The sequence below is a fragment of the Ovis canadensis genome, chromosome 24, assembly GCF_042477335.2.
Source record: "Ovis canadensis isolate MfBH-ARS-UI-01 breed Bighorn chromosome 24, ARS-UI_OviCan_v2, whole genome shotgun sequence".
NCBI classification, from domain to species: domain Eukaryota; kingdom Metazoa; phylum Chordata; class Mammalia; order Artiodactyla; family Bovidae; genus Ovis; species Ovis canadensis.
The window spans coordinates 33,899,705-33,926,355 of NC_091268.1; the positions used below are offsets into that span (position 1 = coordinate 33,899,705).

General features: G+C 41.0%; 2 protein-coding genes across 10 annotated transcripts in view; one reads left to right on the forward strand and one right to left on the reverse strand.

Moving 5' to 3' along the window:
- The window catches only part of DCUN1D3 (defective in cullin neddylation 1 domain containing 3), a 48,511-nt gene extending 48,282 nt beyond the window's left edge, over positions 1 to 229 (reverse strand). For 3 of the 5 annotated variants that reach the window (XM_069570304.1, XM_069570302.1, XM_069570303.1), the window contains exon 1: positions 6 to 219. The gene's annotated coding sequence lies outside the window, so the exon portion shown is untranslated. Of the gene's footprint in view, positions 1 to 5 lie in introns of all 5 variants that reach the window. The other 2 variants (XM_069570301.1, XM_069570300.1) reach the window with 1 other exon arrangement.
- The window catches only part of LYRM1 (LYR motif containing 1), a 38,892-nt gene that overhangs the window by 367 nt on the left and 11,874 nt on the right, over positions 1 to 26,651 (forward strand). The window contains exons 1-2 of one of the 5 annotated variants that reach the window (XM_069570311.1): positions 585 to 724; positions 9,152 to 9,322. The exons of 1 other annotated variant lie outside the window; for it this stretch is intronic. The gene's annotated coding sequence lies outside the window, so the exon portion shown is untranslated. Of the gene's footprint in view, positions 1 to 584; positions 725 to 9,151; positions 9,323 to 26,651 lie in introns of those variants that run through there. 3 more of the 5 variants (XM_069570313.1, XM_069570310.1, XM_069570309.1) reach the window with 3 other exon arrangements.

The following is a 26,651-nucleotide window of genomic DNA, read 5'->3' on the forward strand; positions in this document are numbered from 1 at the left end:
CTCACAGCTGCTCCAGAGGTTCCTCCAGTCAAACCCTTTCTGGAAACGACGGCGGCCCGGCGGGTCCAAAACACCTACCATCCCCGCTCGCGTTTCCAGGTTCCCTACCCGCTCCACTGCCGCCGCCGCCGCCTCTTCTCCCACCACTGCCGCCGCCTCCCCTTCATCTGCCGCCCACCAGCGGCGACCGCCCCGAAGCCCCGCCCCCTCCATCGCCTCCTGCATCATCACTTCCGGTAACCCCGCAGGCCGCCCGCTTCGGCAGGCGGAATAGGAAAGGAGAGAGGAGGGAACGAGTGGCAGTTTGCGTCATGACGTACGCAAAGACGTACGAAGCTGTCGCCAAGTAAGGGCAAAGACTTAGCAACGCGGAGGGAGGGCTAGGAAGAGATGGAGTGGACCATTTTTTTCGCTGGAATGGGGTGGCGAGAGGAGAACGGAAAGTGGAAAAGAGAATTAAAGAAAGGATTAGTTTGGCTATCTTGTTGGGTATACGGCGGAGCGTGATCTAGAGTTTGAAGTTTAACGAAAGGTCGAGCCTACCCTCGACTTGGGACTAATGCTCCCACAGAAGTCCGTCCGGTGGTTCGGTCCGGTCTGGCCTACCAGACCTGCTAGAGAGCTCAGTCCGCCGCCGCTCAGCTGCGCTCCCGGCGCCGCCTCCTCCCAGCCTGCCGGAGGCTGCGGGGCTTCTGTGGGTGGGGGAAGGCTGGACTGACGCAGAGTGAGTGTTGAGGATGGAGACGCCGACTCCTGGCGCGGGAAACGGGGAAGGGGTGGACTCCTCAGGGGCAGGGATGGGGTGGGGGTGGGGGGTACGACGTTGCTAGGAGACGAGCCAGTGTGACCCCAGCCTCGCGAGGGCTGCTTGGTGTCACCGCCGCTCGCCTCAGGAACCTGCTAAAGGAAGCGGCTTGAGGGCCAGGAAGGGGAGGCCTGGTTTGGGAACGCTGAAATGCCGATTTGGGGCGCATCTCTGAGTCCTTTGGATTCCCCCAATGTATTGATGAATGGGAGATTAATAGGGGCAAATCCGGAGGCGAGGCGTCTAGCCGAGGAAGGTTGACAAACGAGTACCCTGCACGATACTGAGATTTTCTAAGATAATGAGAACTAGCTTCTTGAATCCCTTGGTCCACGAAAGACGTTGCTACGTGAATTTTTCGAGTCCGGGAGTAACTTAAAAAGTAAATCAATAAGGTAGATATCAGCAAGTAAATGCCCCAAAGGAAGTAATATCAGGGGAAGTGGTAGAAAATAAGGGGAACGTGAAAGTCGCTCAGTCGTGTCCGACTCTTTCGGACCCCAACCCAGGGATCGAACCCAGGTCTACCTCATTGCGGGCAGATTCTTTACCAGCTGAGCCACAAGGGAAGCGCAGAAGATGAGGGGAGGACCACTCTAAATCGGATAGGGCTGTTCAGAGGAGGCCGGGTTTGCAAAAATCCCAGAAAAGAGGGAAGCTAGGGAATGAGCTTTATAGGTGGAGAAAAGAAGCAACGGGAAGGTATCTACAGAAGGAAAAGGCGAGAAAGTCAGATGCTTGGATCAGAAAGGGAAGAACAAGAGCCAGAGTGGTCTGTGATGGAGAAGTGGCATGGCCTGATCAAGCATAGCTTAGCCCAGGGCGAGAGCTTAACTGTTGGGCTACTGGAGGGTTTAAGAAGGAGTGACAAATCTCATTTACAGTTTTAGAAAATCATTCTTAGCTCCTGGATAGAGAAGGGTACAAGTGGTCAGACCTGTTTGGCAGGTGTTGCAGTAGGCCAAGGGAGAGGTGACAGTGAACTGGAAGAATTAAATTCAGAATATATTCTGAAACTAGAACTTGCAGGACTTGTTGGCAAATTGAATATGAAGTGTATGTGAAAGAATGGAACCAAAGATGACTCCTCAGAGAAAATAGTTTGGAAGGCACTCTATTCTTTTAAACATACTAGTTTTGATAAGTTTGTTAACTGTCCAGGTAAAGACGTTGAGAAGTTAAATGTGAAAATCAAGGGAAAACTCGAGATAATAAATGTAGCGATTTATTCCTAAATTACCTAAGAAGAGTGCAGATAGAGAGGAAGTCCTCTGTGGGAAGCCCTATTTTTCTTTGTTAATCAAGGAATAAAAAGTAAGAATGCTGGTGAAGTTTTGAAATTGGGCAATTTTGGCTTAGCTATTGTGCTGTTAAATGTTTATGTGTTAAAACATATTCTTGGCGGAGTGGGAGAGAGGAAGGCCACTAAACTCCTTGGGGCTCTTTACATTAAGAGATGATCCAGAGAAGGAAAAGCCAGCAGAGGAGACTGTACATATAAAGCCTCAAAGATAAAAGAAGGCCCTGTAATATTCTTGAATAATAGGACCCACCCTCATAATCATTGAGACTCAGCCTGGAAGTTCTGGCTCAAATCTGTTTCTTCCTTTCCTCTGCCAGCTGTCAGTGCTTTTTGACTCCTGCTTAGATGGTTTGTGTTCACTGTAACAAACCTTACTTTGCTTATTGTTTATGGGTCTGACTATCCTGTGAACTATTTCTTCTTTGTGCCCTGTTGACTCCTAGTTCAGAGCTTTGCCCATAGAGCCCAGGGTATAGGAACTGTGTGTCCTTAATGTATAAACCATGAATTTCAACACCTTCTGTCAAAGGAACGTTTGTCCCTGATGTTGCTGCTGCCTCCATCACTAGATATGGTTGATTTCATAAAATCTAGAAAGAGTATCAGAATAATCAGAAGGGACTTCTCTGGCCGTCCAGCGTTTAAGACTCCTTGCTTCCACTGCAGGGATTGCTGGTTCGATCCCTGATTTGGGAACTAAAATCCCATATACCAAAAAAAGAAGAATCAGAAGGCTCGGATTTCTATCTTGGGTCACTACTGACCTGCAGAATGGCCGTGTTCTTTGAGTTTAAGGGGTTACAGATTGGCCTAGATTACAGATTACAAACTGCCTGAAAACATGGTTTGGCCCATAAATTGATCTAAATTATTTTTTTTAATTTACTTGCCAAATTAAAAAATACAATTTTCAGCTTCATTTGAAAAAGTGACAATCTGGCAACACCAGCCTGAGTTTCCTGCACAGCAATAGTCAGCTGGAGCCAGTGAGATTCTTTTCCCTTCCTCTACCTGCCTGACCCCTATGGACATTTGATTTGCAGTTCTTGGTTTAGAGCTCTGCTGTCTGTCTGTAGGCACAAACTACATGTAACTATTTCAATTTAAATGAAGTAAAATAAAAAATGCAGTTCCTCAGATGTACTCACCATATTTCAGGCGCCCAGTGCCAGTGGCTACCCTGTTGGACAGCAAAGATAGAAAATATTTCCAACATTGAAGAAAATTCTATTGGACTGGAAGAACTTAAAGATGCTCTCAGGTCTAATCATTCTGCACACTAAAGATAGATTGTGCGGATATCCATGGCTAGTAAAGTCATTGCTCCTACTCTGAAGGAAATTTGTCTAGTAAAGAGCTCCTGTGCCTCTGCAGATGGGAAAAGTGGTTCATTCAATAGTTGGCGGGTACTTGGAAACTGTCATGAAGGCGGAGACCCCCTGTGCCGAGTAAGGGCTGTATATCAAATGGTTGGATCAGGGGTCAGGTGTATCTAAGTATAACCAGAGCCCTTTTGTCTGCTTCTTAATCCAATTCCTTAGGACTTATCACAAAGAAGGGGTTTGAATGTCTTAAATGTTTCATGTTCTCTGACTTACCTAGTTCCTTTGAAGGGTTCAAATCTTGGATAGTTAAGTTATGAATGAATGACTGGGGTTGATCTTTAGCATTGACCAAGTTCCCTGATGGCTCAGATGGTAAGGAATCTGCCTAAAATGCAGGTTCAGTCCCTGGGTCAGGAAGATCCCCTGGAGGAGGGAATGGCTACCCTCTGCCTGGAAAATTCCTGGGACAGAGGACCCTGGCGGTTGCAAAGAGTCAGACACGACAGTAAATAACTCAATGCCTAGTGCCCGCACGTACAACACACTTCCAAAAACACCTCCTACTTTTGGTAACTTGTTCTCATTTCTCTGATTGATCTGGTCTTTGTCTCTTAAAGTATGATAAGAAAGCAGTTACTTCCACTTCTTTTTAATTGAGAGACTGAAACTTGATGTCCATTTAGAGTTTCTATCCCTGAGGGGGCAAATAGCCGAACATCTCAATGGTTGCTATAGCCTGATTGGAGTTCCCCTTACAAGTATAATCTTTTGTGTGCTCCTGTGATGATATATTTAGAATGAATATATGTGCCTTATATGATCTTGTTTGGGATAGTTTAGAAACCTTCCAGACATAAATATTTTTAGTTTTTCCCTGTGTTCTAAAGATTTCCTGTGTTACAAAGCCTAACTTAATTTCTCTTCCTTTATGTACATAATCTATCCTCTCCTCCATGACCCTTAACTCTGACATACCATATTGTCAATTTATTGTAAAAAGATGCTGTTTCAGAGAATAGCTGTAGTATGACTAAGTACACCACACAAGTATATCCTGAGATATGCAAAGCAGTGTGTGGCATTACACTTCCCTTTTTGGATTCTAGTAACCAAAAACTGAATCCCAGTCAGGAAATCAGTCCATGGGGTATGTGTGGGGCAATGAGATGAGGTCCATAGTTTATCTTGAAAGTTATTCAGTTTAGATAAGATGATACTGTATAGGATATGGAAATACATTAGAAAGTAGGGAAGGATAACAGATGTAGGAGAAAAGTGCACTGAAGGGTAAGCAAGGAGTAAGAGATAAAGGAAGAAAAATAGGAAGGGAAGCTTGGACATGCTCTTGATATTGGCACCTGCATTGTATTTCCAGTAAGAAGTATGTGCTGTGGTCTAAAGATAAGCAATGCCTCCAGCAGGGTTGGTTAGTCATAATGAAGAACAATAGCTCTTTACTGTACATGGATTATTAATAATCAGAGGGAAACAGCTTTAGGAAAATCCATTACTACCACAAAGCAATAAATTCACCAACAGACAACACATTTCTTTTCCCTCCTCTGCAGACAAAGTTTAGCATAGATAAAAGAGGCCTCACTGTTCCTACTTTATTTCCTATTTCAGGTAACATTTTGCCTTTGTTAACTCCCAATGCTAAGTGATTTACATAGATAATTATGAATAATCCTTACAGCAACTCTTTGAAGGTTCTATTTTTACCCCATTTTAAGAAATTGAGGCTCTGGAAGATTAATATCTTGCCTAATGTGGTGAAGTCAGTATTCAAACTCCAATTAGTTCATTGTTTGCATTATATCTCTCTTCTTTACATGTGTGGAAAATTTTTGAATGCCTGAAATCAAGGTAGTCATTCTCTATTCTGCTATCCTGGGCAAGAAAATCTGTTTGCTTTGACATTATAAGAACACTTCAATTCCCTGAGTTTTTTCCAGATGACTAAAGCTTTAAATTATAATTTTGGAAGCTGGTTTTGAACCCTGATCATTTGCGTGCAATGGACCTTATTCCCCCAAAGAATTGTTTTTATGAAAAAAAAGTACCAGAACCTCATTTTTCTATGTGTTTGTTTCTGTTGACCACAAATACATTCACAACCTGAAAGTAGAGTGTTTTACTTGGTGGGAATGTTAGGACTCCAAGCCCGGGAGACTTCTCTGAGGAAGCGGAAGAGAGAGTCAGGCTACATACAAGTTTGCAACAAAGTGGGCAGGCAGACTGAACATCAATTATTGTTAAGTAAGGAAAACCAGATACCAAGTTAAAGGAATTTAGCACTCTTCTACGTATGGGAAGATGCAAGAATATGAGATTATTGAAGTCGTTTCTTCATATGCATCTCAGCTGTCTGGGGCCACCATCCTGCTCTTTTTTTTCTTCAGTATTCCCTTCTCCCCACCCCCTCAACCCCAGAGCTCCTCAGCAATCACCATGGAGAGTGGGGGGGCATGTGATCTATTAGATCATAGGCGTTGTGTCCCTTTTTGGAAGCCCTCATTCACATTTGGAGGCCGGAAATTGCTGATGGCTTTTACATCCTTGTTTATTGATATGGCAGGAAATATTCAATTTCACAGTTCAAAGCTTCGTGGAAACATAGTATATCATTTCAGTCCTATAGGCATACCCTAAGTGGCCTTAAAAGAACTTAAGAGTGAGGGTTAGGTAATAGCTCTGTAGACTGCTCTGCTGCTGCTGCTGCTAAGTCGCTTCAGTCTTGTCCGACTCTGTGCGACCCCATAGATGGCAGCCCTCCAGGCTCCGCCATCCCTGGGATTCTCCAGGCAAGAACACTGGAGTGGATTGCGTGGAAGTAATAAGACTGCTTTCCCAAATAACACTTAAATCTTCAGTTCTTCATGTTGATACCCACAGTGCCACTCTTGAAAACATCATTGTGAGGGTTAATTAGTATTTTTAAATGCCTTAGGGTCTTCTGTTGTGAAACCTGGCCCAAAATACCAATGCAAATATCTCAGGATGAGAATGAAAATTACTGGTAATTATTCTGTGTGGGTAATTTTTTTTCTTCTAACAAAAGTATTTTAAGCTCCAACTCTGCCAGGCATGGGAGTATAATGGATAAGACAAGGTCCCAACCTATTCTCTCTCCCCCTCCCAAAACACAGTGAAGGACGAAATGCAGGTCAAACAGAAAATTACAATAGAGTAGGAAGAACCTAGAATGAAGACATTGGCTTAGTGTGAAGAAGACAGTCTGTTAAAAGTGATGAAAGCCAAAGGATGAGAATCAGCAATTAAGCAAAAAATAACAGAATATTTCAGCTATATGAGTTGGAATCTTCCATTTGGCAAAAAGGAGGACTCCCAGGTCTAAGGAGACAAGGCAGCATACAGGACAGGCAACAGCTGGTGCTTGGTGAACATAAAAATGGATTTCTCTGTGAGTTTCCCTGTCACCCTCCCCCCACAAATCATAAAGTAGTTGGGAGAGAAATTTGGCTACATTATATTCATTGGTGACGATTTTTAAAATTTTATACATAGGGACAGATCTTGAAAGAATGGATGGAAAGAGTCTCCTTCCACTTGGGGTTTGGAAGTCAGTTAACTTCCCTTGCCTTTCTGTCCCTTGTTTGTACTACAATACTTTTTCTTCAGTAGATGGCAAAGCCTCCTGGGAGTGCAACATTTGAAATTTTGACATTCCTGAGACCAGAGTCATTCTTCTATAAATTTCATCTGAGGAAAGGGGATTTTCATCTCTGCTCTTAACTCCTTAGTGTTCATGCGGTTGATGTCTTTCCAAAGGTGAAAGACAGTGTTTCAGGAGTGGGGAAAATGGTGAAGTGGATAAAGCCCCTAGTCCTAGCAGATTTTCCCATGCGTGCATGCTTGCTAAGTGGCTTCAGTCATGTTAAACTCTCAGCCACCCATGAACTGTAGCCTGCCAGGCTCCTCTGTCTATCAGATTTTCCAGGCAAGAATACTGGAGTGAGTTGTCATGCCCTCCTCCAGGGGATCTTCCCCACCCAGGGATTGAACCAGCATCTCTTTTGTCTCCTGCATTGGCAGGCAGGTTCTTTAGCAGTAGCTCCACCTGGGAAGCCCAATCTTCCCATAGGCCTCCTGCAAAACTAGATTTAGACATGCCAAGTGCTTAGCATGTATTTTCATTCTCAATAGCAAGTGGAAGAGTGAGTGGGTAGTGCTTTTCTTTTTAAAGGAAATTGATCATTGCTTCTCTCAAGTCCCCATTACTGACTCCAAAATGAAAACGGGGAAAAAGTTGCAGCTAGAAAAATAACCATATAGCTTTTTTGGCTCTTAATCCCAGTTTTCAGGTCAATTAGGTAGCATTAAGCAAGACTCTTCACCATCTGCAAGGTTGGTAGAATCACAAATACTTACGGTATAGTTTGAAATACAGCATGTTTTAAAAAATGTAAATCAGGTCAGACCAGTATACTGTTACTTGCCTAAAACCTACCAATGTCTTCTTTTGCTCTTAGACTACAAATCAAACTGCTTTTCAAGGCCTGCTTTCCCAACCTGTATTGGATTCTATACACCTATCACCTCACTTCCCCCATAGACTTTCAGTTGTGTTAACACTGAGATTGGTTCCCACTTCATAGCCTTTGTCCCTACTGTTCTTTCTTCCTGCATCTTCTTCCCCTGAACTCTTACCATTTATAGGTTCCTTGACACCATTCAAGACCCAACTCAAACATCACTGACTACCCAAAATAATCACCACCTCTTCTCATCTATATCATATTATTATTTCATTCTTTGAGAATACATATCACCAAGAAAAATTGTTTTTCTTGTATATCATTTGCCTCTGCCGCTTGGATATAAACTATAGATCAGAGACCATGGCTCCTTGTTTATCACTGTATGCCTAGAGCTGCATGTACCTGGCACATGGCACTGAATAAATATTGGATGGATAGATGGATAGATTCTTGGAAGGGAAGAGTAAGACCTGCAGGGTAGTAGTACTGTAATGAGTGCTGGTATCTCTTCTGTGATGTCAGCTCCCTTTGAAGTGTCAGGAACAGTGTTGGTACAGGAAACAGAAGATTAAAGCAGTCCAGCCAAGTGCACGGCCTCCTCTAAAGGTGCTGATGTGTAACATCATTACTGAGGAAGGACAGTTGCACAGGAGGGGTGGATAACATATTTATAAGGTGGAGACCTTATAAAAGGGTAATTGCAATTCATATCTAGGTGCAAAAAGAATGGTTTTTTGCTCTTTGTAGGAAGGGAACAGAATTTAGTTCCCACTGTCACAACTGGCTAAGTTCTTTAAAGCAATCAGCAAACATTCAACCACATTTACTTAGATTGATCAGCCTATTTAGTGATTAAAAGTTGGTGCTCTGACTCCAGACTTTGATTTTGAATCTGGCTCCACCTCTTCCTTTCCTTGTGGCTGTACTCAAGTTACTTAACCTCTTTTTGCATCAGGATACTCTTTTATAAAATAGGATAATGTGTTTACCTTATAGAACAGTGATGATTATGGGAATTAATATATATGTATATAAAGTACCTAGAAAGCCTGGCACAGATTACAAAGTAAGTGTTTTTGTTGATTAGTCACTAAGTCATATCTGATTCTTTGTGAAACACGCCAGGCTTCTCTGTCCTTCACTGTCTCCCAAAGTTTGCTCAAATTAATGTCCATTGAGTTGGTGATAGCTATTACTATTATTTTTATTCTTTTAGTGAGCAAAATGCAGTCCCTGCCCTCCAGAAGAAGGGAAGAAAGAAAGAAAAAGACACAGTGAAACCGGATGTGATAAAAGCAGAGAAAGAGGTGCTCCAAAAAAGGCTTGAGAGTAAACTAGTGTCTACAAGTTGCCATGGCCAGCCAAAACAAGCATCCTAAGTGAAAAGGTTAGCCAGAACAAACAGCACAGTAGAGTGCCATAGAGCTCCATTTCCCAAACTTGGTTTTTTTGGGGACTCCACATCATAATTTTTACTATTATATTGCTATATTTTATACCAGGTTAAAATTTTCTGTAATATGTGTAAAGGTAGAACTACAAAATACAAATCACTTTAAGTCATGGGTTTCAGTTCAGTTCATTTCAGTCGTTCAGTGGTGTTCAGCTCTTTGCGACCCCATGGACCACAGCATGCCAGGCCTCCTTGTCAATCACCAACTCCTGGAGTTTACTCCAACTCATGTCCATTGAGTCAGTGATGCCATCCAACCATCTCACCCTCTGACGTCTTCTCCTCCTGCCTTCAATCTTTCCCAGCATCAGGGTCTTTTCTAATGAGTCAATTCTTCGCATCAGGTGGCCAAAGTATTGGAGTTTCAGCTTCAGTGTCAGTCCTTCCAATTAATATTCAGAACTGATTTCCTTTAGGATAGACAGGTTGGATCTTCTTGCAGTCCAAGGGACTCTCAAGAGTCTTCTCCAACACCACAGTCCAAAATCATCAATTCTTCGATGTGCAACTTTCTTTATATTCCAACTCTCACATCCATACCTGACTACTAGAAAAACCATAGCCTTGACTATATGGACCTTTGTTGGCAAGGTAATGTCTCTGCTTTTTAATATGCTATCTAGGTTGGTCATAACTTTCCTTCCAAGGAGTAAGTGTCTTTTAATTTCATGGCTGCAATCACCATCTGCAGTGATTTTGGAGCCCAAAACAATAAAATTAGCCACTGTTTCCAATCTTTCCCCCATCTATTTGCCATGAAGTGATGGGACTGGATCTTAGTCTTCTGAACGTTGAGCTTTAAGCCAACTTTTTCACTCTCCTCTTTCATTTTCATCAAGGGGCTCTTTAGTTCTTCACTTTCTGCCATAAGGGTGGTGTTATCTGCATATCTGAGGTTATTGATATTTCTCCCAGAAATCTTGATTCCAGCTTGTACTTCATCCAGCCCAGCATTTCTCATGATGTACTCTGAATGTAAGTTAAATAAGCAAGGTGACAATATACAGCCTTGACATACTCCTTTTCCTATTTGGAACCAGTCTGTTGTTCCATATCCAGTTATAACTGTTGCTTCCTCACCTGCATAAAGATTTCTGAAGAGTCAGGTCAGGTGGTCTGGTATTCCCATCTCTTTAAGAATTTTCCATGGTTTGTTGTGATCCACACAGTCAAAGGCTTTGGCATAGTCAGTGAAGCAGAAATAGATGTTTTTCTGGAGCTCTTGCCTTTTTGATGATCTAGCGGTTGTTGGCAATCTGATCTCTGGTTCCTCTGCCTTTTCTAAAACCAGCTGGAACATCAGGAAGTTCACAGTTCATGTATTGCTGAAACCTGGCTTGGAGAATTTTGAGCATTACTTTACCAGCGTGTGAGATGAGTGCAATTGTGCAGTAGTTTGAGCATTCTTTGGCATTGCCTTTCTTTGGGATTGGAATGAAAACTGACCTTTTCCAGTCTTGTGGCCACTGCTGAGTTTTCCAAATTTTCTGGCATATTGAGTGCAGCACTTTCACAGCATCATCTTTCAGGATTTGAAATAGCTTAACTGGAATTCCATCACCTCCACTAGCTTTGTTTGTAGTGATGCTTCCTAAGGCCCACTTGACTTCACATTCCAGAATGTTTGACTGTAGGTGAGTGATCACAGCATCATGATTATCTGGGTCATGCATTTGGTGGGCTATTAAAACACATTAAGAGAGTCACAGTAAGAAAATAAATATTCTATTATACATGAGAAATTACCTCACCAACCAATCTTTGGGATACTTGCTTTAGGGGAAAGTTCTGACTATGTCTTGAGGCCAAAATGTACTAGCAGTGACATTTATCAGCCTTTTCTTAATAGTACAGGCTGCACATGGTAGGTGCTTGATAACAAGTTTTATCCTGGCACTGTGCTTATAAATGAAGTATGACTTGAAGAAAAGAGCCCAATTTCCAGTCACAGTTCCTCCCAGGCACACTTCTTATCGCTCACCTTTCCTCATTCTGGGATTTGAGGGTTAAGGAAGTGAAAAGCAGAATTTGAAGAACTATCAGTCTCAGAATAAAAGTTACAAAACTTTTCAGTTCAGTTCAGTTGCTCAGTCGTGTCTGACTCTGCGACCCCATGAATTGCAGCATACCAGGCCCCCCTGTCCATCACCAACTCCCGGAGTTCACTCAAACTCACGTCCATAGAGTCAATGATGCCATCCAGCCATCTCATCCTCTGTCGTCCCCTTCTCCTCCTGCCCCCAAACCCCTCCCAGCATCAGAGTCTTTTCCAATGAGTCAACTCTTCGCATGAGGTGGCCAAAGCTGGAGTTTCAGCTTCAGCATCATTCCCTCCAAAGAAATCCCAGGGCTGATCTCCTTCAGAATGGACTGGTTGGATCTCCTTGCAGTCCAAGGGACTCTCAAGAGTCTCCTCCAACACCACAGTTCAAAAGCATCAATTCTTCGGCGCTCAGCCTTCTTCACAGTCCACCTGTCACATCCATACATGACCAGTACAAAAACCATAGCCTTGACTAGACGGACCTTTGTTGGCAAAGTAATGTCTCTACTTTTCAATATGCTATCTAGGTTGGTCATAACTTTTCTTCCAAAGAGTAAGCGTCTTTTAATTTCATGGCTGCAGTCACCATCTGCAGTGAATTTGGAGCTCAAAAAAATAACGTCTGACACTGTTTCCATTGTTTCCCCATCTATTTCCCATGAAGTGATGGGACCAGATGCCATGATCTTTGTTTTCTGAATGTTGAGCTTTAAGCCAACTTTTTCACTCTTCTCTTTCACTTTCATCAAGAGGCTTTTGAGTTCCTCTTCACTTTCTGCCATAAAGGTGGTGTCATCTGCATATCTGAGGTTATTGATATTTCTCTCGGCAATCTTGATTCCAGCTTGTGCTTCTTCCAGCCCAGCGTTTCTCATGATGTACTCTGCATAGAAGTTAAATAAGCAGGGTGACAATATACAGCCTTGACATACTCCTTTCCTGTTTGGAACCAGTCTGTTGTTCCATGTCCAGTTCTAGCTGTTGCTTCCTGACCTGCATATAGGTTTCTCAAGACTTTTAAGAAGTTCTAAATATAAGAACTGATTTCACAGGCAGTTGTGACTGCAGTTCATTTGTGGTCCTCTAAACAACTGAATATTCCTTATATCGCCCATGGTAGAATCCCAGCAGACCCCGCTGTATCAGATCAACCCCTGATACTAGTGAAGAAGGATAAGGGCTGATTTAGCCCTGCATCAATAGTGACAGATAATTGATAATTAGGGGAGTAAACGTTGGTTTCAAGCCATTAAATCCAAAAGGAAGAAAACTCTTAGGGAAAAGGCACTTTTCCTAAATACGTTCCTTTCTAGGAATAGAAATATAAACCAAAAAGAAAATAGCTTAATTTTTTTTTTTTTTTTTTTTACTTACATGGCTGATTTTTTTTCTAGAATCACAAGCTTTGTAACACCCACTTGTTAATAGTACGTAGTACAGCTTAGTCTGTCTGTGGAAATCTTTTGGACTTAACTTTTCTGGGTCACCTAGTGTTGGAAAGGGAGACATCACTTATTTCCCTTTCAGGATTAGGGTTTTTTGCAGCGTGTGACCCTCTTGTAGAGCACAGCACAAGGGCTCAGCAGTTGCCCCTAGGCATGTGGGATTTTAGTTCCCTGACCAAGGATCAAATCAGCTTCCTCTGCATTGGGAGGCAGATTCCCAATCACTGTATGTATCACCAGGGAAGTGCCAGGATTAGTTTTCAAAACACTTAAACATTAAAGTGTTTTGAAAATGGTCCTATTAAATACGAGTTGTTAGTTCTGCTTGTTACCTCAAGTATTGTAATGGTAAGGCTTGTGTATCAGATATATATAGTATGATCAGTTAAAGTATGAAGCTGTGGTTCTTAGAGTAGTTGAAAGAAAGAAATGAAAGTCAGACTTTGGAGAAGGCTGCTGCTGTTTTAATATGCCAGATCGCCTTCACCTTCCTCTTTTGGTATTGTGCAGTCAAGGAAGTTTAATCTGTTAATGACAGGGAAGTGAAGCAGTTGTGAATAGAAGTTTGTTGCAGACTCTGCTCCTCACAGGAACTGACTCATGTATTTTTGTATGAAACCATGGAGTTTTAAGGATAGCCAGAAACTCAGAAACCTGTTTCTTTACCAGGAAAACATGATCAATTCTATGAGTTTTCATTATGATTAGCCATAATGCATGATGATCTCTCTTAATTTGTATGAATTCCTTTTAAGTGTTTTTTCCTGTGAGGTGTAACGGATGTTGGGCTTCCCTGGTAGCTCAGCTGGTAAAGAATCCGCCTGTGATGCGGGAGACCTGGGTTCGATCCCTGGGTCGAGAAGACCCCCAGGAGGAGGGCATGGCAACCCACTCCAGTATTCTTCTTGCCTGGAGAATCCCCATGGATGGAGGAACCTGGCGGATACAGTGCATGGGGTTGTACAGAGGCGGACACGACTAAGCGACTAAGTATAGCACAGCATGCTGCTGCTGCTAAGTCACTTCAGTCGTGTCCGACTCTGTGCGACCCCATAGACGGCAGCCCACTGAAAGGTTGTTGTTGAATCACGACGCGGGAGGAGAAAAATTCAATCCGGGGCCAGAGATGAGGCTTGCTCACTTAGAGCTTTTGTGTAATAAAGTTTTTATTAAAGTATAAAGGAGATAGAGAAAGTTTTTGACATAGGCATCAGAAGGGGGTAGAAAGAGTACCCCCTTGTTAGTGTTAGCAATGAGTTTATATACTCTCCAATGAATCCAAAGAATGTCTGGAGGTTGTAAAGACCTCACCAGACCTACTCCCATAATTTACATTTTAAGATAACAGAATTAGCCAGAAGGTTTAATCCAAAGACTGTCCTCAGGCATAATACATTGTTGTTATATAATCCTAAGGAATGTAGAGAAGGAAAAAAACTTTGTCCTTTCTTCCTCCTTGAGAATTCTAGACCCCTCTCTCCTTGGGGACCCCTAAACTTCTTATCAACCTGCCTAGGAAATGACTCTCTCACCACCAGGCTCCCCCGTCCCTGGGATTCTCCAGGCAAGAACACTGGAGTGGGTTGCCATTTCCTTCTCCAATGCATGAAAGTGAAAAGTGAAAGGGAAGTCGCTCAGTCGTGTCTGACCCTTAGCGTGGACTGCAGCCTACCAGGCTCCTCCATCCATGGGATTTTCCAGGCAAGGGTACTGGAGTGGGGTGCCACTGCCTTCTCCGAAAATAGCCTCTGAGTATATTAAAAAAATTTTTTTTTCACTGTCATATCATAAATATAAGAAGGTCGACTTATTCCTGATCCTCCAAAGTAAGAAAATCTACTCTAAAAAATAAGTTAATGATTTTTGTAGTAAGAACTATGAATAACATTTAGTGAGTAGGGATCCTTCAAAATTAAGGTAAGAAAGTCGACTAATACTCAACACAGCTCTGCCTCTACCTTCTCCAATTTCGTTCGTTTCATGACATTAAGCTACATGTTAACAAAATATTTTCCAAAGTTCTTTGTATAAGGAAGGCATATTTTGCTTTCTCATTTTTTTATGACTTTCAGGAAGCCCTCTTAATTCCTTAAAAGGTACTGTCATTCTGAAAATCTCAAGAAGCCTAGCTACATATTCTACTCTGTACAAGTACATAAGCTGACTTTTAGGTAATACTTGAAAAACAGTTGATGCTGCCAAGTGTGAATTCTTCATGTTGACACTTAACACTCTAACCTGATTCAAGGTCATCTTTCCTGGAAGGTCAAGGTCTAGCCTTTCAGGAAAGATGCTACCAAGCAGTGAGGTATAGAAAGAGGAAAAAAATAAAATCACAGCCTTTTCTTCTCCCCTCAACTCTTAAGAGCCTTCTTTCATGCTAGGGGCTTGGGGGATAAGTCTTCTGTGGATAAAACTTAAGAATGCTCTCCTTTATGTAGTGAAGTGGTACACATGACCCATTTCCCAAAAAGCACCAACTAGAAATGCACAAGGACTAAATACTGTACTGAAACAATATACCCATTTGTTCACGGAAATCGGACCCATCACTTACTGCACTTTCATTTTCTAAAAACAAGATCAGACCATTATAAAAATGTGCTTCCAAAATAAATTATTTCTAGAATATAAAATGCTTTATATTTTTCCAGGCCATATAATAGCACAGCATAGTCCATGTCAAAATGAATATCAGGTATAATGGATATAACTTTAGCCCTTTTAATGTTTGTATTTGGGTGAAGTAGTGATTTCTTAACCATTTGAAGAAATGGTTAAGCCATGATTTATTCCTCATTGCTTAAGAAAGCTCATCAATGTCAGGATAAGTAGGAGGTGGAGCCATTCAGACATTCTCTCTCAGGTGAATTCCTTCAGAATTTCTAGATAACACAGCTCCTTCCAGCTCCCATCTGCTTTCTTTAGCTGCCTAAATCCTCATAAGCTTAGGACCAACCTAAAGTGTGGAATCTCCATGTATTACCTTGGGTTCGAAATGGGTCTTGTTCTCAAAGGGCAATGAGCAGCATATTTCTCAACAGATGACCTGTTTGAGAAAAGTCCTGGACTCCTAATGAGGTGTACCACTGCCTGGTCTTGCTACTCACTTGCCAAATCCTCATCTTCCCAGCCTGCTAATTTGTTTTAAAGGCAAATATAGTATTCATTCTCCTAAATCTGACTAATCACAGCCCTCCAGTAGTGAGCTTTCTTTTCCTATCTTCTTTGAATTTCTTTTTTAAATCATTTTTTAAATTGAGGTATTGTTGATTTATAATATCAGTTTCAGATGTTCAACATAATGATTCAAAATTATTATAGATTATACTGTTTAAAATTGTTATAAAATATTGACTCTAACCCCTGTGCTATATAATATATCCAGGTAGCTTACTGATTTTATACTTCATAGTTTGTGCTTTTAATCCCCTACCTCTCTGATGCCCCACTGCCTCCCCACTGGTAACCAATAGTTCATTCTCTATATCTGTGAGTCTGTTTGTTTAATTCATTCATTTCTTTTTTTTTTTTAGATTCCATATATAAGTGATAACATAGAGTATTTATCTTTCTCTGTCTGATTTATCTCACTAAGTACAATACCCTCTAGGTCCATTCATGTTGTTGCAAATGGCAGAATTTCATTCTTTTTATGGCAAGTAGTATTACATTGTGTATATTACATCTTCTTTATCCATTCATCTGTTGACAGACACTTAGGTTACTTCCCTATCTTGTCTTAAAAATAATGATGTTATGAACATTGGGTGCATTTATCTTTTTGAACTACTGTTTTTCCCAGATACATACCCAGAAGTAGAATTGCTGGGTCATAAGGCAAGAATACACAGAAGAACTATATAGAAAAGATCTTCTTGACCCAGATAACCTAGAGCCAGACATCCTGGAGTGTGAAGTCAAGTGGGCCTTAGGAAACATCACTACGAACAAAGGTAGTAGAGGTGATGGAATTCCAGTTGAGCTATTTCAAATCCTAAAAAATGATGCTGTGAAAGTGCTGCACTCAATATGAGAGCAAATTTGAAAAACTCAGCAGTGGCCACAGGACTGGAAAAGGTCAGTTTTCATTCCAATCCCAAAGAAAGGCAATGCCAAAGAATGTTCAAACTACTGCACAATTGCACTCATCTCACACACTAGCAAAATAATGCTCACAATTCTCCAAGCCAGGCTTAAACAGTATGCAGACTGTGAACTTCCAGATATTCAAGCTGGATTTAGAAAAGGCACAGGAACCAGAGATCAGATTGCCAACACTGGATCATCAAAAAACCAAAAAGCAAGGGAGTTCCAAAAAAAATCTGCTTTACTGACTATGCCAAAGCCTTTGACTGTGTGGATCACAACAAACTGTGGAAAGTTCTTCAAGAGATGGGAATGCCAGACCACCTTACCTACCTCCTGAGAAACTGGTATGCAGGTCAAGAAGCAACAGTTAGAACCAGATATAGAACAACAGACTGGTTCCTAATTGGGAAAAGAGTACATCAAGGCTGTATATTGTCACCCTGTTTATTTAACTTATATGCAGAGTACATCATGAGAAATGCCAGGCTGGATGAAGCACAAGCTGGAATCAAGATTGCTGAGAGAAATGTCAATAACCTCAGATACACAGATGACACCACCCTTTTGGCAGAAAGAGAAGAGGAACTAAAGAGCCTCTTGATAAAGTGAAAGAGAAGAGTGAAAATTTTGGCTTAAAAGTCAACATTCAGAAAACTAATACGGCATCCAGTCTCATCATTTCTTGCAAATAGTTGGGGAAACAATGGAAACAGTGACAGATTTTATTTTGCTGGGCTCCAAATTCACTGCAGATGGTGAGTGCAGCCATGAAATTAAAAGATACTTGCTCCTTGGAAAAAAAGCAATGACCAACGTAGACAGCAGGAACATTACTTTGCTGACATAAAGTTTGTCTAGTCAAAGCTATGATTTTTCTAGTAGTCATGTATGGATGTGAGAGTTGGACTATAGAGAGAGCTGAGCCCTGAAAAATTGATGCTTTTAAACTGTGGTGTTGGAGAAGACTCTTGAGAGTCCCTTGGACTGATTCAGGAAATCAGTCCTGAATATTCACTGGAAGGACTGATACTAAAGCTGAAACTCCAATACTTTGGCCACCTGATATGAAGAACTGACTCATTGGAAGAGACCCCGAGGCTGGGAAAGATTGAAGGGAGGCAGAGAAGGGGACAACAGAGGATGAGATGGCTGGATGGCATCACTGACTCAGTGGACATGAGTTTGAGCAAGCTCCAGGAGATGGTGAAGGACAGGGAAGCCTGGCATACTGCAGTCCATGGGGTTGCAAAGAGTCGGACATGACTGTGGAACTGAACTGAACTGATGGTAGTTCCATTTTTAGCTTTCAAGGAACCTCCATAGGTTTTCCATAGTGGCTATACCAGGGTATGTTCCTACCAACTTTTCCCTTTCCTCCATGTCGTCCCCAATATTTATTACTTATCTTCTTTTTGATGATAGCCGTCTGACAGGTGTGAAGTAATATCTCATTATGGTTTTGATTTGCATATTTCTGATGATTAGGCTGAGTGTTAGTCACTCAGTCACGTCTGACTCTTTGCAACCCTGTGGACTGTAGACTGCCAAGCTCATCTGTCCATGGAGTTCTCTAGGCAAGAATACTAGAGTGGGTACCCATTTCCTTCTCCAGGGGATCTTCCTGACCCAGGGATCAATCCTGCATCTCCTGCATTGCAGGCAAATTCCGTACCTTGTGAGCTGCCAGGGATTACTGATGATTACTGATGCTGAGTGTCTTTTCATGTGATGGTGGCCATGTGTATGTCTTCTTCAGAAAAACTTCTATTTGGGTCTTCTGCCCATTTTTTAATCAGGTTGTTTTTATTGATATTTAATTCTATGAACTCTCTTTATATTTTTGGATATTAACCTCTTATCAGTCATATTATTTACAAATATTTTCTCCCACTCAGTAGGTTGTTTTTTCATTTTGTCAGTGGTTTCATTTGTTGTAAAAAAGCTTTTAAGTTTAATTAGGCCCAATTTTGTTTAGTTTTGCTTTTGTTTCCTTTGTCTTAGAAGACAAGTCAAGAAAAATTGCCACAATTTATGTCAGAATGTTCTATCTGTGTTTTCTAGGAGTATTAGGGCTTTCAGTCTTTCATTTAGTTCTTTAACCTATTTTAAGTTTATCTTCATGAGTGATGTATGATACTGTTATGATAAGCATAACTTTGTAGTATAGTCTGAAGTCAGGGAGCCAGCTCTGTTCTTTCTAAAGACATTTTGGCTATTCAGAGTCTTTTGTGTTTCTATACAAAATTTTAAATATTTGTCCTAGTTCTGTGAACAGTGCCATCAGTATTTTGACAGGGATTGCATTGTATTTGTAGATTGCCTTAAGTAGTATTATAATTTTAACAATATTAATTCTTCCTGTCCAAGATATCTTCTACCTCCTTGAAAGTAAAGTAAAATTGCTCAGTCATGTCTGACTCTTTGCGACCCCATGGACTGTAGCCTGCCTACTAGGCTCCTCTGTCGATGGGATTTTCCAGGCAATAGTACTGGAGTGGATTGCCATTTCCTTCTCCAGGGGATCTTCCCGACCCAGGGATTGAACCCGGGTCTCCCACACTATAGACAGACGCTTAACCGTCTGAGCCACCAGGGAAGTCTACCTCCTTAGTAGGTTTATTTTGAGATATTTTATTTTTTTGACATGATGATGAATAGAATTATTTAGTTGATTTCTCTGATAGTTTGTTGTTAGTAGAGACAAATGCAGCAGGTTTCTATATGTTAATTTTGTATCCTGCAGCTCTACTGAATTTATTGATAAGCTCTAGTAGTTTTCTGGTGGGATCTTTGGAATTTTTTATGTATCGTATCATGCCATCTTCAGACAGTGACAGTTTTACTTCTTCCTTTAAAATTTGGATTCCTTTTATTTTTCTTCGCTGATTGCTCTCAACTATGTTGAGAGAATGGGCATCCTTGTCTCGTTCCTCATCACAAGCATAGAGGTAATGCTTTCAGCTTTTCACCTTTGAATATGTTATTTTGTCATATATGGTGTTTATTATTTTGAGGGATATCGCCTCTGTGCCCACTTTCTGGGAAGCTTTAATCATAAGTGGATGTTGAATTTTGTCAAAAGCTCTTTCTACATCTATTGAGATGGTCCTTTGGTTTTTAATTTTTCAATTTGTTATTGTAGGGTATCACATTGATTTGCAGATATTGATAAATCCCACTTGATCATGGTGTATTACCCTTCTAGTGTATCATTGGATTTTGTTTGCTAATAATTTGTTGAGGATTTTTGCATCTATGTTCATCAGTGATACAGGCCTGTAATTTTTTTTGTTGTTGTTATGTCTTTGTTTGGTTTTGGATCAGGATGATGCGAGGGGCCTCATAGAATGAGTTAGGAAGTGTTCCTTCCTCCAAAATTTTTTGGAATAGCTTGAGAAAGATAGGTGTTAACTCTTCTCTAAATGTTTGGTAGAATTCACCTGTGAAGCCCTCTGGTCCTAGACTTTTGTTTATTGGGAATTTTTAAATTATGATTCAATTTCATTACTGGCAATTGAACTGTTCCTATTTTCTATTTTTTTCCTGGTTCGGTCTTGGCATATTGTACATTTCTAAGATTTTCTCCATTTTTTTTCTGTTGTCCATTTTATTGGCATATAGTCATTCCTAGTAATCACTTATAACTCTGTAACTTGTAACTGACTGTAACTCTTCCTTGTTAATTTCTGATTTTTTTGATTTGGGCCTTCTCTTTTTCTCTTCATGAGTCTAGCTAAAGATTTATCAATTTTGTTTTTCTTTAAAAAAGAAATCTGTTGGTTTCACTGACTTCTCTATTTTTTTTTTAATTTCTGCTCTCTTGAGATTTTTTCAGATTTATTTATTTATTTTCCGCCATGCTGTGTCTTTGGTGCTGCCCATGGGCTTTCTCTAGGTTTGGGAAGCAGGGACTACTCTCTAATCACTGTGCATGGGCTCTCTAGTTGCTGTGTGCAGGCTTCTCAGTGGTGGCTTCTCTTGTTGCAGAGTATGGGCTCTAGGCACATGGGCTTCTATAGTTGCAGCTCATGGGCTCAGTAGTTGTGACTCACAGGCTCTAGAGTGCTGACTCAGTAGTTGTGGCACATGAGCTTAGTTGCTACACTGCATATGGGATCTCCTCAGAGCAGAAATCAGACCTGTGTCCTCTACATTGGCAGGCAGATTCTTAACCACTGAACCATCAGGGAAACACCTGCTCTGATCTTTATTATCTCTTTCCTTCCACTAACTTTGGGGTTTGTTTGTTCTTTTTCTAATTCCTTCCTTTAGGTATAAGATTAGGTTGTTTGATATTATTCTTGTTTCCTGGGGTAAGCTTGTATCACTATAAACTTCCCTCTTACAGCTGCTTTTGCTGCCTCCCATAGATTTTGGATCTTTGTGTATTTGTTTTCATTTATCTCTGGGTATTAAAAAATATCATGTGTGTATATAAATATATATATGTGCAATATAGGTTTATGTATAGCCATAAATATGTGTGTGTGTGTGTATATATATATATGTACACACACATGTACACACACATGATTATTTTAAATTGCTGATCTTTGGATTAAAGATCTAAATTTAAGACCAGAAACTGTAAAACTCCTAGAGGAAAACAGAGGTAAAACACTCTCCGACATAAACCACAGCAGGATCCTCTATGACCCACCCCCCCCACCCCCCAGAGTAATGGAAATAAAAGCAAAAATAAACAAATGGGACCTAATTAAACTTAAAAGCTTTTGTACAATGAACAAAACTATAAGCAAGGTGAAAAGACAACCTTCAGAATGGGAGAAAATAATAGCAAACAAAGCAACTGACCAAGAATTAATCTCAAAAATATACAAGCAGCTCCTGCAGCTCAATTCCAGAAAAATAAATGACCCAATCAAAAAATGGGCCAAAGAACTAAACAGACATTTCTCCAAAGAAGACATACAGATGGCTAACAAACACATGAAAAGATGCTCAACATCACTCATTATCAGAGAAATGCAAATCAAAACCACAATGAGGTACCATTTCACACCAGTCAGAATGGCTGCTATCCAAAAGTCTACAAACAATAAACGCTGGAGAGGGTGCAGAGAAAAGGGAACCCTCTTACACTGTTGGTGGGAATGCAAACTAGTACAGCCACTATGGAGAACAGTGTGGAGATTCCTTAAAAAACTGGAAATAGAACTGCCATACGACCCAGCAATCCCACTGCTGGGCATACACAGTGAGGAAACCAGAATTAAAAGAGCCACATGTACCCCAGTGTTCATCACAGCACTGTTTATAGTAGCCAGGACATGGAAGCAACCTAGATGTCTACCACCAGATGAATGGATAAGAAAGCTGTGATACATATACACAATGGAATATTACTCAGCTATTAAAAAGAATGCATTTGAATCAGTTCTAATGAGGTGGATGAAACTGAAACCTATTATACAGAGTGCAGTAAGTCAGAAAGAAAAACACCAATACAGTATATTAATGTATATATATGGAATTTAGAAAGATCGTAACGATGACCCTGTATACAAGATGGCAAAATAGACACAGATATAAAGAACAGACTTTTGGACTCTGTGGGAGAAGGCAAAGGTGGGATGATTTGAGAGGATAGCATTAAAACATGTATATAATCATTTGTGGAATAGATCGCCAGTCCAGGTTTGATACATAAGACAGGGTTCTCAGGGCTGGTGCACTGGGATGACCCTGAGGGATGGGATGGGGAAGGAGGTGGGAGGGGGTTTCAGGATGGAGAACACGTGTACACCCATGGCTGATTCATGTCAATATATGGCAAAAACCACTACAATATTGTAAAGTAATTAGCCTCCAATTAAAATAAATTAATTTTTTAAAATTGCTGATCTTTTAATTTCAGATGCATTTAATAATCCTGCACTTTTACTTCCCTCCCTGATGATTACTGTTTTTGACATTATATTTTACAACTTTTGTTTTGTATATCCCTGAAGAGATACCCCACGCCCAAGGTAAAAGAAACCCAAGTAAGATGGTAGGGTTTGCAAGAGGGCATCAGAGGGCAGACACACTGAAACCATACTCACAGAAAACTAGTCAATCTAATCACACTAGGACCACAGCCTTGTCTAACTCACTGAAACTAAGCCATGCCCGTGGGGCAACCCAAGATGGGCGGGTCATGGTGGAGAGGTCTGACAGAATGTGGTCCACTGGAGAAGGGAATGGCAAACCACTTCAGTATTCTTGCCTTGAGAACCCCATGAACAGTATGAAAAGGCAAAATGGTAGGATACTGAAAGAGGAACTCCCCAGGTCAGTAGGTGCCCAATATGCTACAGGAGATCAGTGCAGAAATAACTCTATAAAGAATGAAGGGATGGAGACAAAGCAAAAACAATACCCAGCTGTGGATGTGACTGGTGATAGAAGCAGGGTCTGATGCTGTAAAGAGCAATATTTCATAGGAACCTGGAATGTCAGGTCCATGAATCAAGGCAAATTGGAAGTGGTCAAAGAGGAGATGGCAAGAGTGAACATCGACATTCTAGGAATCAATGAACTCAAGTGGACTGGAATGGGTGAATTTAACTCAGATGACTATTATATCTACCACTGCAGGCAGGAATCCCTCAGAAGAAATGGAGTAGCCATCATGGTCAACAAAAGAGTCCGAAATGCAGTACTTGGATGCAATCTCAAGAATGACAGAATGATCTCTGTTCGTATCCAAGGCAAACCATTCAATCCAAGTCTATGCCCCAACCAGTAACACTGAAGAAGCTGAAGTTGAACAGTTCTATGAAGACCTATAAGACCTTTTAGAACTAACACCCAAAAAAGATATCCTTTTCATTATAGGGGACTGGAATGCAAAAGTAGGAAGTCAAGAAACACCTGGAGTAACAGGCAAATTTGGCCCTGGAATGTGGAATGAAGCAGGGCAAAGACTAATAGAGTTTTGCCAAGAAAATGCACTAGTCATAGCAAACACCCTCTTCCAACAACACAAGAGAAGACTCTACACATGGACATCACCAGATGGCCAACACTGAAATCAGATTGATTATATTCTTTGCAGCCAAAGATGGAGAAACTCTATACAGTCAGCAAAAACAAGACTGGGAGCTGACTGTGGCTCAGATCATGAACTCCTTATTACCAAATTCAGACTTAAATTGAAGAAAGTAGGGAAAACCACTAGACCATTCAGGTATGACCTAAATCAAATCCCTTATGATTATACAGTGGAAGTGAGAAATAGATTTAAGGGCCTAGATTTGTTAGAGTGCCTGATGAACTATGGAATGAGGTTCATGACATTGTACAGGAGACAGGGATCAAGACCATCCCCATGGAAAAGAAATGCAAAAAAGCAAAATGGCTGTCTCAGGAGGCCTTACAAATAGCTGTGAAAAGAAGAGAAGTGAAAAGCAAAGGAGAAAAGGAAAGATTTAAGCATCTGAATGCAGAATTCCAAAGAATAGCAAGAAGAGATAAGAAAGCCTTCTTCAGCGTTCAATGCAAAGAAATAGAGGAAAAGAACAGAATGGGAAAGACTAGAGATCTCTTCAAGAAAATTAGAGATACCAAGGGAACATTTCATGCAAAGATGGGCTCGATAAAGGACAGAAATGGTATGGACCTAACAGAAGCAGAAGATATTAAGAAGAGGTGGCAATAATACACAGAAGAACTGTACAAAAAAGATCTTCAAGACCCAGATAATCACAATGGTGTGATCACTCATCTAGAGCCAGACATCCTGGAATGTGAAGTCAAGTGGGTCTTAGAAAGCATCACTATGAACAAAGGTAGTGGAGGTGATGGAATTCCAGTTGAGCTGTTTCAAATCCTGAAAGATGATGCTGTGAAAGTGCTGCACTCAATATGCCAGGAAATTTGGAAAACTCAGCAGTGGCCACAAGACTGGAAAGGTCAGTTTTCATTCCAATCCCAAAGAAAGGCAATGCCAAAGCATGCTCAAACTACCACACAATTACACTCATCTCACACGCTAGTAAAGTAATGCTCAAAATTCTCCAAGCCAGGCTTCAACAGAACGTGAACCATGAACTTCGAGATGTTCCAGCTGGTTTTAGAAAAAGCAGAGGAGCCACAGATGAAATTGCCAACATCTGCTGGATCATCAAAAAAGCAAGAGAGTTCCCAAAAAACATCTATTTCTGCTTTATTGACTATGCCAAAGCCTTTGACTGTGTGGATCACAATAAACTGTGGAAAATTCTGAAAGAGATGGGAATACCAGACCACCTGACCTGCCTCTTGAGAAATCTGTATGCAGGTCAGGAAACAACAGTTAGAACTGGACATGGAACAACAGACTGGTTCCAAATAGGGCTGTATACTGTCACCCTGCTTATTTAACTTGTATGCAGAGTATATCATGAGAAATGCTGGATTGGAAGAAACACAAGCTGGAATCAAGATTGCCAGGAGAAATATCAATAACCTCAGATATGCAGATGACACCACCCTTAAGGCAGAAAGTGAAGAGGAACTGAAGATCCTCTTGATGAAAGTGAAAGAGGAGAGTGAAAAAGTTGGCTTAAAGCTCAACATTCAGAAAACGAAGATCATGGCATCCGGTCCCATCACTTCATGGGAAATAGATGGGGAAACAGTGTCAGACTTTATTTTTTGGGGCTCTAAAATCACTGCAGATGGTGACTGCAGCCATGAAATTAAAAGACGCTTACTCCTTGGAAGGAAAGCTATGACCAACCTAGATAGCATATTCAAAAGCAGAGACATTACTTTGCCAACTAAGGTCTGTCTAGTCAAGGCTATGTGTTTTCCAGTAGTCATGTATGGATGTGAGAGTTGGACTGTGAAGAAGGCTGAGCGCCGAGGAATTTATGCTTTTGAAGTGTGGTGTTGGAGAAGACTCTTAAGAGTCCCTTGGACTGCAAGATGATCCAACCAGTCCATTCTGAAGGAGATCAGCCCTGGGATTTCATTGGAAGGAATGATGCTGAAGCTGAAACTCCAGTACTTTGGCCACCTCATGCGAAGAGTTGACTCATTGGAAAAGACTTTGATGCTGGGAGGTATTGTGGGCAGGAGGAGAAGGGGACGACAAAGGATGAGATGGCTGGATGGTATCACTGACTTGATGGACGTGAGTCTGAGTGACCTCTGGGAGTTGGTGATGGACAGGGAGGCCTGGCGTGCTGCGATTCATGGGGTTGCAAAGAGTCGGACATGACTGAGCGACTGAACTGAACTTATTGCAAATATAGATGAGTTTATTCCTTTTGTCTTTTAACCTTCCTACTAGCTTTGTATATAGTTGATTTACTACCTTTACTATATATTTGCCTTTACCAGTGAGCTTTTTACCTTTTGTAATTTTTATGTTTCTCGTTGTGGCCTTTTTTTTCCACTTAGAGAAGTTCTCTTAACATCTTCTAAACTGTTTTGGGTGGTGCTGAACCCTTTTAGCTTTTGCTTCTTTATAAAATTTTTGATCTTTCCATCAAATCTGAATGAAAATCTTTCCAGGTAGAATATTCTTGGCTGTAGGTTTTTCCCATTCATCCCTCAAAACACTAACATATTATTATGCCACTCCTTTCTGGCCTGCAGAGTTTCTGTTGAAAAGTCAGTTGATAGTCTGATGGGAGTTTCCTTGTAGGTAACTTGCTAGTTTTCCCTTGCTGCTTTTAATATTCTCTCTTTA